This window comes from Dendropsophus ebraccatus, unplaced genomic scaffold, assembly GCF_027789765.1.
Source record: "Dendropsophus ebraccatus isolate aDenEbr1 unplaced genomic scaffold, aDenEbr1.pat pat_scaffold_752_ctg1, whole genome shotgun sequence".
Taxonomy (NCBI): Eukaryota; Metazoa; Chordata; class Amphibia; order Anura; family Hylidae; genus Dendropsophus; species Dendropsophus ebraccatus.
In genome coordinates this window covers 30592-40241 of record NW_027210351.1, presented here as the reverse complement: position 1 = coordinate 40241, position 9650 = coordinate 30592, and the positions used below count along the sequence as shown (strand labels likewise).

General features: G+C 52.1%; 30 non-coding genes across 30 annotated transcripts; all 30 read left to right on the top strand.

The window, feature by feature from the left end:
• Positions 1 to 17: 17 nt before the first annotated feature.
• On the top strand, positions 18 to 91 carry TRNAI-AAU (transfer RNA isoleucine (anticodon AAU)). Its single transcript has one exon. It is a non-coding gene; the product is annotated as a tRNA-Ile (tRNA).
• Positions 92 to 486: 395 nt separating this feature from the next.
• On the top strand, positions 487 to 568 carry TRNAS-UGA (transfer RNA serine (anticodon UGA)). Its single transcript has one exon. It is a non-coding gene; the product is annotated as a tRNA-Ser (tRNA).
• Positions 569 to 839: 271 nt separating this feature from the next.
• TRNAS-CGA (transfer RNA serine (anticodon CGA)) lies at positions 840 to 921 on the top strand. The gene has a single exon. It is a non-coding gene; the product is annotated as a tRNA-Ser (tRNA).
• A 289-nt stretch (positions 922 to 1210) lies between these two features.
• TRNAI-AAU (transfer RNA isoleucine (anticodon AAU)) lies at positions 1211 to 1284 on the top strand. The gene has a single exon. It is a non-coding gene; the product is annotated as a tRNA-Ile (tRNA).
• A 96-nt stretch (positions 1285 to 1380) lies between these two features.
• TRNAI-AAU (transfer RNA isoleucine (anticodon AAU)) lies at positions 1381 to 1454 on the top strand. Its single transcript has one exon. It is a non-coding gene; the product is annotated as a tRNA-Ile (tRNA).
• A 97-nt stretch (positions 1455 to 1551) lies between these two features.
• Positions 1552 to 1625, top strand: TRNAI-AAU (transfer RNA isoleucine (anticodon AAU)). The gene has a single exon. It is a non-coding gene; the product is annotated as a tRNA-Ile (tRNA).
• Positions 1626 to 2019: 394 nt separating this feature from the next.
• Positions 2020 to 2101, top strand: TRNAS-UGA (transfer RNA serine (anticodon UGA)). Its single transcript has one exon. It is a non-coding gene; the product is annotated as a tRNA-Ser (tRNA).
• A 271-nt stretch (positions 2102 to 2372) lies between these two features.
• On the top strand, positions 2373 to 2454 carry TRNAS-CGA (transfer RNA serine (anticodon CGA)). Its single transcript has one exon. It is a non-coding gene; the product is annotated as a tRNA-Ser (tRNA).
• Positions 2455 to 2743: 289 nt separating this feature from the next.
• On the top strand, positions 2744 to 2817 carry TRNAI-AAU (transfer RNA isoleucine (anticodon AAU)). Its single transcript has one exon. It is a non-coding gene; the product is annotated as a tRNA-Ile (tRNA).
• Positions 2818 to 2913: 96 nt separating this feature from the next.
• On the top strand, positions 2914 to 2987 carry TRNAI-AAU (transfer RNA isoleucine (anticodon AAU)). The gene has a single exon. It is a non-coding gene; the product is annotated as a tRNA-Ile (tRNA).
• A 97-nt stretch (positions 2988 to 3084) lies between these two features.
• On the top strand, positions 3085 to 3158 carry TRNAI-AAU (transfer RNA isoleucine (anticodon AAU)). Its single transcript has one exon. It is a non-coding gene; the product is annotated as a tRNA-Ile (tRNA).
• Positions 3159 to 3553: 395 nt separating this feature from the next.
• Positions 3554 to 3635, top strand: TRNAS-UGA (transfer RNA serine (anticodon UGA)). The gene has a single exon. It is a non-coding gene; the product is annotated as a tRNA-Ser (tRNA).
• A 271-nt stretch (positions 3636 to 3906) lies between these two features.
• TRNAS-CGA (transfer RNA serine (anticodon CGA)) lies at positions 3907 to 3988 on the top strand. Its single transcript has one exon. It is a non-coding gene; the product is annotated as a tRNA-Ser (tRNA).
• Positions 3989 to 4277: 289 nt separating this feature from the next.
• TRNAI-AAU (transfer RNA isoleucine (anticodon AAU)) lies at positions 4278 to 4351 on the top strand. The gene has a single exon. It is a non-coding gene; the product is annotated as a tRNA-Ile (tRNA).
• Positions 4352 to 4447: 96 nt separating this feature from the next.
• Positions 4448 to 4521, top strand: TRNAI-AAU (transfer RNA isoleucine (anticodon AAU)). Its single transcript has one exon. It is a non-coding gene; the product is annotated as a tRNA-Ile (tRNA).
• A 97-nt stretch (positions 4522 to 4618) lies between these two features.
• TRNAI-AAU (transfer RNA isoleucine (anticodon AAU)) lies at positions 4619 to 4692 on the top strand. The gene has a single exon. It is a non-coding gene; the product is annotated as a tRNA-Ile (tRNA).
• A 395-nt stretch (positions 4693 to 5087) lies between these two features.
• Positions 5088 to 5169, top strand: TRNAS-UGA (transfer RNA serine (anticodon UGA)). The gene has a single exon. It is a non-coding gene; the product is annotated as a tRNA-Ser (tRNA).
• Positions 5170 to 5440: 271 nt separating this feature from the next.
• TRNAS-CGA (transfer RNA serine (anticodon CGA)) lies at positions 5441 to 5522 on the top strand. Its single transcript has one exon. It is a non-coding gene; the product is annotated as a tRNA-Ser (tRNA).
• Positions 5523 to 5811: 289 nt separating this feature from the next.
• Positions 5812 to 5885, top strand: TRNAI-AAU (transfer RNA isoleucine (anticodon AAU)). Its single transcript has one exon. It is a non-coding gene; the product is annotated as a tRNA-Ile (tRNA).
• Positions 5886 to 5981: 96 nt separating this feature from the next.
• TRNAI-AAU (transfer RNA isoleucine (anticodon AAU)) lies at positions 5982 to 6055 on the top strand. The gene has a single exon. It is a non-coding gene; the product is annotated as a tRNA-Ile (tRNA).
• Positions 6056 to 6152: 97 nt separating this feature from the next.
• On the top strand, positions 6153 to 6226 carry TRNAI-AAU (transfer RNA isoleucine (anticodon AAU)). Its single transcript has one exon. It is a non-coding gene; the product is annotated as a tRNA-Ile (tRNA).
• A 393-nt stretch (positions 6227 to 6619) lies between these two features.
• On the top strand, positions 6620 to 6701 carry TRNAS-UGA (transfer RNA serine (anticodon UGA)). The gene has a single exon. It is a non-coding gene; the product is annotated as a tRNA-Ser (tRNA).
• A 271-nt stretch (positions 6702 to 6972) lies between these two features.
• TRNAS-CGA (transfer RNA serine (anticodon CGA)) lies at positions 6973 to 7054 on the top strand. Its single transcript has one exon. It is a non-coding gene; the product is annotated as a tRNA-Ser (tRNA).
• Positions 7055 to 7343: 289 nt separating this feature from the next.
• Positions 7344 to 7417, top strand: TRNAI-AAU (transfer RNA isoleucine (anticodon AAU)). Its single transcript has one exon. It is a non-coding gene; the product is annotated as a tRNA-Ile (tRNA).
• Positions 7418 to 7513: 96 nt separating this feature from the next.
• TRNAI-AAU (transfer RNA isoleucine (anticodon AAU)) lies at positions 7514 to 7587 on the top strand. The gene has a single exon. It is a non-coding gene; the product is annotated as a tRNA-Ile (tRNA).
• Positions 7588 to 7684: 97 nt separating this feature from the next.
• On the top strand, positions 7685 to 7758 carry TRNAI-AAU (transfer RNA isoleucine (anticodon AAU)). Its single transcript has one exon. It is a non-coding gene; the product is annotated as a tRNA-Ile (tRNA).
• A 395-nt stretch (positions 7759 to 8153) lies between these two features.
• On the top strand, positions 8154 to 8235 carry TRNAS-UGA (transfer RNA serine (anticodon UGA)). The gene has a single exon. It is a non-coding gene; the product is annotated as a tRNA-Ser (tRNA).
• Positions 8236 to 8506: 271 nt separating this feature from the next.
• On the top strand, positions 8507 to 8588 carry TRNAS-CGA (transfer RNA serine (anticodon CGA)). The gene has a single exon. It is a non-coding gene; the product is annotated as a tRNA-Ser (tRNA).
• Positions 8589 to 8877: 289 nt separating this feature from the next.
• Positions 8878 to 8951, top strand: TRNAI-AAU (transfer RNA isoleucine (anticodon AAU)). Its single transcript has one exon. It is a non-coding gene; the product is annotated as a tRNA-Ile (tRNA).
• A 96-nt stretch (positions 8952 to 9047) lies between these two features.
• Positions 9048 to 9121, top strand: TRNAI-AAU (transfer RNA isoleucine (anticodon AAU)). Its single transcript has one exon. It is a non-coding gene; the product is annotated as a tRNA-Ile (tRNA).
• Positions 9122 to 9650: the final 529 nt, after the last annotated feature.

Sequence of the window (9650 nt, the reverse complement as noted above, 5' to 3'; positions counted from 1 at the left end):
TGCGATGTGCGTGTCATGGCCGGTTAGCTCAGTTGGTTAGAGCGTGGTGCTAATAACGCCAAGGTCGCGGGTTCGATCCCCGTACGGGCCAGTCTTCCCTCCATCTTTATGAAGCAAAGGTGCAACCTACACAGTAAAGGCAGAAATGCTTCTGGTGAAACTCCTAACTCTGGATGCTTGCAAGTTCAAGTCCTGTTGCTGCACCACCAGAGTCCTAACTCCCATCATAAAGGCAGAAAACCTTGTTGCAACAATCTTATCTATGCAGAACGTCATCGGAAAGTTTTTATTCCGCCGAATGAATAGCCTCCCCCCCCCCCCCCCAAGAACTCTCAGCTCAAAGTTGCCCGTTTCTGAACGGCAAAGAGTGTTGCACGCCTGCGCTGAGTTAGCACTCTGAAGCCTCGTCTTACATTCAAGGCGAAAGCCCCTGAGCTGTAGTTGACAGATGACCACCGATGAGGGAGCTGGGAAGCACAGCGGTCAGCTGTGATGGCCGAGTGGTTAAGGCGTTGGACTTGAAATCCAATGGGGTCTCCCCGCACAGGTTCAAATCCTGTTCACAGCGCAGTGCCTTTCTTTTCTTTTCTATGTGTTCCATGGGAAGGGACACCTACCTCTGCTTCATCTCGTAGAGATCAATAATTGAAGTCAACCAGCTGTAAGGAGAGACATTCCCCATTCCTGCCCCTTGCCGTGAAGAACCAGACTCTAGTAGCTTAATTCCCCCCCGTTCGGGCCCATGCCCTAAACTGTCATTTCCAAACGGCACCTGCTAGACTGTCATTTGCAAAAGACATTCGCCAAGTGGGAAGGCGTGTCCTAGTGGAGGCGTGGCAGCTGTGATGGCCGAGTGGTTAAGGCGTTGGACTCGAAATCCAATGGGGTCTCCCCGCACAGGTTCAAATCCTGTTCACAGCGGAGGCTTTTAGGCCCTGGTGGAGAGAAATCCTACCCTCTTTCAGCCTTTACGCATCCCTTTGATATGTTGCAGTCCAAACGGGAAGAGTTTTACTCTCTGCTTTTCCAGCAGACCATCCACAGTGCCCTCTTCAACCTGTCAAATCCCACATCACACCTTTAAAAAAAGGTGCCGTAGCCAAATCCAATGGCTTCTCTGCACACGGATCCAAATTCTCTTTGCTGCTTTATGCGCCATAGAGTGAAAGGCCGAGACGGAAACAAAGCGAGGCGCACGGGGGTGAACCGTGGCCGGTTAGCTCAGTTGGTTAGAGCGTGGTGCTAATAACGCCAAGGTCGCGGGTTCGATCCCCGTACGGGCCAGTCTGCATTTTGTCTCTATGCAGCAGTGGTCTAACCCACCATGCCGAAGGCGGAAAACCATGTCGGAAAAAAAAAAACGTGCGATGTGCGTACCGTGGCCGGTTAGCTCAGTTGGTTAGAGCGTGGTGCTAATAACGCCAAGGTCGCGGGTTCGATCCCCGTACGGGCCAGTTGACCTTTTGTCTCTATGCAGCAGTGGTCTAACCCACCCCATGCCGAAGGCGGAAAACCATGTCGGAAAAAAAAAGCGTGCGATGTGCGTGTCATGGCCGGTTAGCTCAGTTGGTTAGAGCGTGGTGCTAATAACGCCAAGGTCGCGGGTTCGATCCCCGTACGGGCCAGTCTTCCCTCCATCTTTATGAAGCAAAGGTGCAACCTACACAGTAAAGGCAGAAATGCTTCTGGTGAAACTCCTAACTCTGGATGCTTGCAAGTTCAAGTCCTGTTGCTGCACCACCAGAGTCCTAACTCCCATCATAAAGGCAGAAAACCTTGTTGCAACAATCTTATCTATGCAGAACGTCATCGGAAAGTTTTTATTCCGCCGAATGAATAGCCTCCCCCCCCCCCCCCAAGAACTCTCAGCTCAAAGTTGCCCGTTTCTGAACGGCAAAGAGTGTTGCACGCCTGCGCTGAGTTAGCACTCTGAAGCCTCGTCTTACATTCAAGGCGAAAGCCCCTGAGCTGTAGTTGACAGATGACCACCGATGAGGGAGCTGGGAAGCACAGCGGTCAGCTGTGATGGCCGAGTGGTTAAGGCGTTGGACTTGAAATCCAATGGGGTCTCCCCGCACAGGTTCAAATCCTGTTCACAGCGCAGTGCCTTTCTTTTCTTTTCTATGTGTTCCATGGGAAGGGACACCTACCTCTGCTTCATCTCGTAGAGATCAATAATTGAAGTCAACCAGCTGTAAGGAGAGACATTCCCCATTCCTGCCCCTTGCCGTGAAGAACCAGACTCTAGTAGCTTAATTCCCCCCCGTTCGGGCCCATGCCCTAAACTGTCATTTCCAAACGGCACCTGCTAGACTGTCATTTGCAAAAGACATTCGCCAAGTGGGAAGGCGTGTCCTAGTGGAGGCGTGGCAGCTGTGATGGCCGAGTGGTTAAGGCGTTGGACTCGAAATCCAATGGGGTCTCCCCGCACAGGTTCAAATCCTGTTCACAGCGGAGGCTTTTAGGCCCTGGTGGAGAGAAATCCTACCCTCTTTCAGCCTTTACGCATCCCTTTGATATGTTGCAGTCCAAACGGGAAGAGTTTTACTCTCTGCTTTTCCAGCAGACCATCCACAGTGCCCTCTTCAACCTGTCAAATCCCACATCACACCTTTAAAAAAAGGTGCCGTAGCCAAATCCAATGGCTTCTCTGCACACGGATCCAAATTCTCTTTGCTGCTTTATGCGCCATAGAGTGAAAGGCCGAGACGGAAACAAAGCGAGGCGCACGGGGGTGAACCGTGGCCGGTTAGCTCAGTTGGTTAGAGCGTGGTGCTAATAACGCCAAGGTCGCGGGTTCGATCCCCGTACGGGCCAGTCTGCATTTTGTCTCTATGCAGCAGTGGTCTAACCCACCATGCCGAAGGCGGAAAACCATGTCGGAAAAAAAAAAACGTGCGATGTGCGTACCGTGGCCGGTTAGCTCAGTTGGTTAGAGCGTGGTGCTAATAACGCCAAGGTCGCGGGTTCGATCCCCGTACGGGCCAGTTGACCTTTTGTCTCTATGCAGCAGTGGTCTAACCCACCCCATGCCGAAGGCGGAAAACCATGTCGGAAAAAAAAAGCGTGCGATGTGCGTGTCATGGCCGGTTAGCTCAGTTGGTTAGAGCGTGGTGCTAATAACGCCAAGGTCGCGGGTTCGATCCCCGTACGGGCCAGTCTTCCCTCCATCTTTATGAAGCAAAGGTGCAACCTACACAGTAAAGGCAGAAATGCTTCTGGTGAAACTCCTAACTCTGGATGCTTGCAAGTTCAAGTCCTGTTGCTGCACCACCAGAGTCCTAACTCCCATCATAAAGGCAGAAAACCTTGTTGCAACAATCTTATCTATGCAGAACGTCATCGGAAAGTTTTTATTCCGCCGAATGAATAGCCTCCCCCCCCCCCCCCCAAGAACTCTCAGCTCAAAGTTGCCCGTTTCTGAACGGCAAAGAGTGTTGCACGCCTGCGCTGAGTTAGCACTCTGAAGCCTCGTCTTACATTCAAGGCGAAAGCCCCTGAGCTGTAGTTGACAGATGACCACCGATGAGGGAGCTGGGAAGCACAGCGGTCAGCTGTGATGGCCGAGTGGTTAAGGCGTTGGACTTGAAATCCAATGGGGTCTCCCCGCACAGGTTCAAATCCTGTTCACAGCGCAGTGCCTTTCTTTTCTTTTCTATGTGTTCCATGGGAAGGGACACCTACCTCTGCTTCATCTCGTAGAGATCAATAATTGAAGTCAACCAGCTGTAAGGAGAGACATTCCCCATTCCTGCCCCTTGCCGTGAAGAACCAGACTCTAGTAGCTTAATTCCCCCCCGTTCGGGCCCATGCCCTAAACTGTCATTTCCAAACGGCACCTGCTAGACTGTCATTTGCAAAAGACATTCGCCAAGTGGGAAGGCGTGTCCTAGTGGAGGCGTGGCAGCTGTGATGGCCGAGTGGTTAAGGCGTTGGACTCGAAATCCAATGGGGTCTCCCCGCACAGGTTCAAATCCTGTTCACAGCGGAGGCTTTTAGGCCCTGGTGGAGAGAAATCCTACCCTCTTTCAGCCTTTACGCATCCCTTTGATATGTTGCAGTCCAAACGGGAAGAGTTTTACTCTCTGCTTTTCCAGCAGACCATCCACAGTGCCCTCTTCAACCTGTCAAATCCCACATCACACCTTTAAAAAAAGGTGCCGTAGCCAAATCCAATGGCTTCTCTGCACACGGATCCAAATTCTCTTTGCTGCTTTATGCGCCATAGAGTGAAAGGCCGAGACGGAAACAAAGCGAGGCGCACGGGGGTGAACCGTGGCCGGTTAGCTCAGTTGGTTAGAGCGTGGTGCTAATAACGCCAAGGTCGCGGGTTCGATCCCCGTACGGGCCAGTCTGCATTTTGTCTCTATGCAGCAGTGGTCTAACCCACCATGCCGAAGGCGGAAAACCATGTCGGAAAAAAAAAAACGTGCGATGTGCGTACCGTGGCCGGTTAGCTCAGTTGGTTAGAGCGTGGTGCTAATAACGCCAAGGTCGCGGGTTCGATCCCCGTACGGGCCAGTTGACCTTTTGTCTCTATGCAGCAGTGGTCTAACCCACCCCATGCCGAAGGCGGAAAACCATGTCGGAAAAAAAAAGCGTGCGATGTGCGTGTCGTGGCCGGTTAGCTCAGTTGGTTAGAGCGTGGTGCTAATAACGCCAAGGTCGCGGGTTCGATCCCCGTACGGGCCAGTCTTCCCTCCATCTTTATGAAGCAAAGGTGCAACCTACACAGTAAAGGCAGAAATGCTTCTGGTGAAACTCCTAACTCTGGATGCTTGCAAGTTCAAGTCCTGTTGCTGCACCACCAGAGTCCTAACTCCCATCATAAAGGCAGAAAACCTTGTTGCAACAATCTTATCTATGCAGAACGTCATCGGAAAGTTTTTATTCCGCCGAATGAATAGCCTCCCCCCCCCCCCCCCAAGAACTCTCAGCTCAAAGTTGCCCGTTTCTGAACGGCAAAGAGTGTTGCACGCCTGCGCTGAGTTAGCACTCTGAAGCCTCGTCTTACATTCAAGGCGAAAGCCCCTGAGCTGTAGTTGACAGATGACCACCGATGAGGGAGCTGGGAAGCACAGCGGTCAGCTGTGATGGCCGAGTGGTTAAGGCGTTGGACTTGAAATCCAATGGGGTCTCCCCGCACAGGTTCAAATCCTGTTCACAGCGCAGTGCCTTTCTTTTCTTTTCTATGTGTTCCATGGGAAGGGACACCTACCTCTGCTTCATCTCGTAGAGATCAATAATTGAAGTCAACCAGCTGTAAGGAGAGACATTCCCCATTCCTGCCCCTTGCCGTGAAGAACCAGACTCTAGTAGCTTAATTCCCCCCCGTTCGGGCCCATGCCCTAAACTGTCATTTCCAAACGGCACCTGCTAGACTGTCATTTGCAAAAGACATTCGCCAAGTGGGAAGGCGTGTCCTAGTGGAGGCGTGGCAGCTGTGATGGCCGAGTGGTTAAGGCGTTGGACTCGAAATCCAATGGGGTCTCCCCGCACAGGTTCAAATCCTGTTCACAGCGGAGGCTTTTAGGCCCTGGTGGAGAGAAATCCTACCCTCTTTCAGCCTTTACGCATCCCTTTGATATGTTGCAGTCCAAACGGGAAGAGTTTTACTCTCTGCTTTTCCAGCAGACCATCCACAGTGCCCTCTTCAACCTGTCAAATCCCACATCACACCTTTAAAAAAAGGTGCCGTAGCCAAATCCAATGGCTTCTCTGCACACGGATCCAAATTCTCTTTGCTGCTTTATGCGCCATAGAGTGAAAGGCCGAGACGGAAACAAAGCGAGGCGCACGGGGGTGAACCGTGGCCGGTTAGCTCAGTTGGTTAGAGCGTGGTGCTAATAACGCCAAGGTCGCGGGTTCGATCCCCGTACGGGCCAGTCTGCATTTTGTCTCTATGCAGCAGTGGTCTAACCCACCATGCCGAAGGCGGAAAACCATGTCGGAAAAAAAAAAACGTGCGATGTGCGTACCGTGGCCGGTTAGCTCAGTTGGTTAGAGCGTGGTGCTAATAACGCCAAGGTCGCGGGTTCGATCCCCGTACGGGCCAGTTGACCTTTTGTCTCTATGCAGCAGTGGTCTAACCCACCCCATGCCGAAGGCGGAAAACCATGTCGGAAAAAAAAAGCGTGCGATGTGCGTGTCATGGCCGGTTAGCTCAGTTGGTTAGAGCGTGGTGCTAATAACGCCAAGGTCGCGGGTTCGATCCCCGTACGGGCCAGTCTTCCCTCCATCTTTATGAAGCAAAGGTGCAACCTACACAGTAAAGGCAGAAATGCTTCTGGTGAAACTCCTAACTCTGGATGCTTGCAAGTTCAAGTCCTGTTGCTGCACCACCAGAGTCCTAACTCCCATCATAAAGGCAGAAAACCTTGTTGCAACAATCTTATCTATGCAGAACGTCATCGGAAAGTTTTTATTCCGCCGAATGAATAGCCCCCCCCCCCCCCCCAAGAACTCTCAGCTCAAAGTTGCCCGTTTCTGAACGGCAAAGAGTGTTGCACGCCTGCGCTGAGTTAGCACTCTGAAGCCTCGTCTTACATTCAAGGCGAAAGCCCCTGAGCTGTAGTTGACAGATGACCACCGATGAGGGAGCTGGGAAGCACAGCGGTCAGCTGTGATGGCCGAGTGGTTAAGGCGTTGGACTTGAAATCCAATGGGGTCTCCCCGCACAGGTTCAAATCCTGTTCACAGCGCAGTGCCTTTCTTTTCTTTTCTATGTGTTCCATGGGAAGGGACACCTACCTCTGCTTCATCTCGTAGAGATCAATAATTGAAGTCAACCAGCTGTAAGGAGAGACATTCCCCATTCCTGCCCCTTGCCGTGAAGAACCAGACTCTAGTAGCTTAATTCCCCCCCGTTCGGGCCCATGCCCTAAACTGTCATTTCCAAACGGCACCTGCTAGACTGTCATTTGCAAAAGACATTCGCCAAGTGGGAAGGCGTGTCCTAGTGGAGGCGTGGCAGCTGTGATGGCCGAGTGGTTAAGGCGTTGGACTCGAAATCCAATGGGGTCTCCCCGCACAGGTTCAAATCCTGTTCACAGCGGAGGCTTTTAGGCCCTGGTGGAGAGAAATCCTACCCTCTTTCAGCCTTTACGCATCCCTTTGATATGTTGCAGTCCAAACGGGAAGAGTTTTACTCTCTGCTTTTCCAGCAGACCATCCACAGTGCCCTCTTCAACCTGTCAAATCCCACATCACACCTTTAAAAAAAGGTGCCGTAGCCAAATCCAATGGCTTCTCTGCACACGGATCCAAATTCTCTTTGCTGCTTTATGCGCCATAGAGTGAAAGGCCGAGACGGAAACAAAGCGAGGCGCACGGGGGTGAACCGTGGCCGGTTAGCTCAGTTGGTTAGAGCGTGGTGCTAATAACGCCAAGGTCGCGGGTTCGATCCCCGTACGGGCCAGTCTGCATTTTGTCTCTATGCAGCAGTGGTCTAACCCACCATGCCGAAGGCGGAAAACCATGTCGGAAAAAAAAAAACGTGCGATGTGCGTACCGTGGCCGGTTAGCTCAGTTGGTTAGAGCGTGGTGCTAATAACGCCAAGGTCGCGGGTTCGATCCCCGTACGGGCCAGTTGACCTTTTGTCTCTATGCAGCAGTGGTCTAACCCACCCCATGCCGAAGGCGGAAAACCATGTCGGAAAAAAAAAGCGTGCGATGTGCGTGTCATGGCCGGTTAGCTCAGTTGGTTAGAGCGTGGTGCTAATAACGCCAAGGTCGCGGGTTCGATCCCCGTACGGGCCAGTCTTCCCTCCATCTTTATGAAGCAAAGGTGCAACCTACACAGTAAAGGCAGAAATGCTTCTGGTGAAACTCCTAACTCTGGATGCTTGCAAGTTCAAGTCCTGTTGCTGCACCACCAGAGTCCTAACTCCCATCATAAAGGCAGAAAACCTTGTTGCAACAATCTTATCTATGCAGAACGTCATCGGAAAGTTTTTATTCCGCCGAATGAATAGCCTCCCCCCCCCCCCCCCAAGAACTCTCAGCTCAAAGTTGCCCGTTTCTGAACGGCAAAGAGTGTTGCACGCCTGCGCTGAGTTAGCACTCTGAAGCCTCGTCTTACATTCAAGGCGAAAGCCCCTGAGCTGTAGTTGACAGATGACCACCGATGAGGGAGCTGGGAAGCACAGCGGTCAGCTGTGATGGCCGAGTGGTTAAGGCGTTGGACTTGAAATCCAATGGGGTCTCCCCGCACAGGTTCAAATCCTGTTCACAGCGCAGTGCCTTTCTTTTCTTTTCTATGTGTTCCATGGGAAGGGACACCTACCTCTGCTTCATCTCGTAGAGATCAATAATTGAAGTCAACCAGCTGTAAGGAGAGACATTCCCCATTCCTGCCCCTTGCCGTGAAGAACCAGACTCTAGTAGCTTAATTCCCCCCCGTTCGGGCCCATGCCCTAAACTGTCATTTCCAAACGGCACCTGCTAGACTGTCATTTGCAAAAGACATTCGCCAAGTGGGAAGGCGTGTCCTAGTGGAGGCGTGGCAGCTGTGATGGCCGAGTGGTTAAGGCGTTGGACTCGAAATCCAATGGGGTCTCCCCGCACAGGTTCAAATCCTGTTCACAGCGGAGGCTTTTAGGCCCTGGTGGAGAGAAATCCTACCCTCTTTCAGCCTTTACGCATCCCTTTGATATGTTGCAGTCCAAACGGGAAGAGTTTTACTCTCTGCTTTTCCAGCAGACCATCCACAGTGCCCTCTTCAACCTGTCAAATCCCACATCACACCTTTAAAAAAAGGTGCCGTAGCCAAATCCAATGGCTTCTCTGCACACGGATCCAAATTCTCTTTGCTGCTTTATGCGCCATAGAGTGAAAGGCCGAGACGGAAACAAAGCGAGGCGCACGGGGGTGAACCGTGGCCGGTTAGCTCAGTTGGTTAGAGCGTGGTGCTAATAACGCCAAGGTCGCGGGTTCGATCCCCGTACGGGCCAGTCTGCATTTTGTCTCTATGCAGCAGTGGTCTAACCCACCATGCCGAAGGCGGAAAACCATGTCGGAAAAAAAAAAACGTGCGATGTGCGTACCGTGGCCGGTTAGCTCAGTTGGTTAGAGCGTGGTGCTAATAACGCCAAGGTCGCGGGTTCGATCCCCGTACGGGCCAGTTGACCTTTTGTCTCTATGCAGCAGTGGTCTAACCCACCCCATGCCGAAGGCGAAAGACCATGTCTTAAAAAAAAAGCGTGCGATGTGCGTGTCATGGCCGGTTAGCTCAGTTGGTTAGAGCGTGGTGCTAATAACGCCAAGGTCGCGGGGTTCGATCCCCGTACGGGCCAGTCTTCCCTCCATCTTTATGAAGCAAAGGTGCAACCTACACAGTAAAGGCAGAATGCTTCTGGTGAACTCCTAACTCTGGATGCTTGCAAGTTCAGAGTCCTGTTGCTGCACCACCAGAGTCCTAACTCCCATCATAAAGGCAGAAACCTGTTGCAACAATCCTTATCTATGCAGAACGTCATCGGAAAGTTTTTATTCCGCCGAATGAATAGCCTCCCCCCCCCCCCCCCCAAGAACTCTCAGCTCAAAGTTGCCCGTTCTGAACGGCAAAGAGTGTTGCAACGCCTGCGCTGAGTTAAGCACTCTGAAGCCTCGTCTTACATTCAAGGCGAAAGCCCCTGAGCTGTAGTTGACAG